The sequence below is a fragment of the Dinoponera quadriceps genome, unplaced genomic scaffold (genome assembly GCF_001313825.1).
Source record: "Dinoponera quadriceps isolate SergipeBrazil2010 unplaced genomic scaffold, ASM131382v1 scaffold405, whole genome shotgun sequence".
NCBI lineage: Eukaryota > Metazoa > Arthropoda > Insecta > Hymenoptera > Formicidae > Dinoponera > Dinoponera quadriceps.
In genome coordinates, this window is record NW_014554754.1 from 2,427,286 (window position 1) to 2,428,908 (window position 1,623).

The window sequence follows — 1,623 nt, forward strand, 5'->3', positions numbered from 1 at the left end:
ATATATATACACACACACACACATCTCTATCTTCTCTTCCCTCCTTTGATATTCTTCTCCTCTTTCTTTTCTTCTCGGTGTGCGTTTTCTCGCGAAACGGCGCGCAACTTTTCGCGAAGACGGCGAACTGTCGCCCTGTAACTTCTCGATGACGTAAAAAAGGAGATCAATTCGCGATAGAGGAAAGAAAAGAAGAGAAAAGAGAAACAGGAGAGAGAGAGAGAGAGAGAGAGAGAGAGAGAGAGAGAGAGAGAGNGGGATAGACAGATAACAGGAATGAGATTGGGAAAGCTTTCGCGCTTCGGTGCACGTTTCTTTCGTATCTCGCGATCGCACCGGATGTTAGAATGATGCGGAGGTGCGGAGGACGGAAACGAGAAAACTTCACGGGGATGGAAAGCTGCGGGAGAGGGGAAACGTACGCGCGCTCTCCGGGAAAAATAGCGCAGTTCGCATGACCGAGGCAGGACGTTCGAGAACGGAGACGCGGCTATGTTGCGAAAAAAAGCTATCACAACCGTCTGTCCTCCTACGAAATGTTTCTCGTTTTCGACACGAGGAATACGCATAACGATACGATGCATACGAACGAAACTCCCGGAAACTACCCGTCGCACACTCGCTGAAAAAAGAATTTGGTAACAATTATCAAGATTTGATTAAACAGTCTCATCGAAATTCTTTTGATCACTGCAACCAAATCATTTAGCACCGTATACGCGGTACATTCGCGGTCGAAAATTTGCAGGTGGATTTACCCACGGAAATCCACGGAAAATCATATGAATCCATGTGGAATAATAAAAATCCATACATGGGATTAGGATAGGAGAGGATCAAAATCCTTTTTTCAGTGCACGTGTTCGTCGCCAAATCTTCACGGTTTCAGGCAACAGCGGCCGAACAAATTTCCCCGTCGAACGACGGGTCGGGGAATGTGTGCATTTGCGTATTTGCCTCCGCGATTTCGTTCACGCCACGAGCGCGGTTTTCCTCCTCGAAACCGGAAGAACATCTTTACGAGGCGCAATACGTTTCACGAGCAGTATCATTCTTGCGCCAGCCGGAATTCGCACCGCGCGACACGGCGATTGCGCGAGAAGGAGCTCGACCGGGGGGAGGGGGAGGGGCTCGATTGTGTTACCTCAAAACATGGTGAGAATTACGGAAGTGAACGCTCCTCCTTTGATTGAGTAATTTCCACCATGACGAAAATGCGATATATTTCACGTGAGATTGCTCGATCGGGCAATTGCCCGTCAAATGGCATCCACTGATGTCGCAGGGATACCATATTCTCGGGGTCGATTGTGCACCTCAAAACATACACAGTAAAAAATTTAGTATAAACGACGGTCCGTTGAAATTTTCGTGTTAACTTAACGAGGTGAATATGTTAACATATATTTGTATACTTTTTAATATATTCCCGTGTTAAGGTAGCACAAAAATGTTAGTGAACCGTTATTAACACAAAATTGTCTATTGCGTAGTAAGGATTACAAAAGTGAATTTACTAGAATATTTGTAATTTCAGTAATCGATGTCTAGTGAATATGCTCATTTTTATAATTCTTACTACGTTTTAAGATGAACAATCGACCCCCCCCCCCCCCCCCCCCC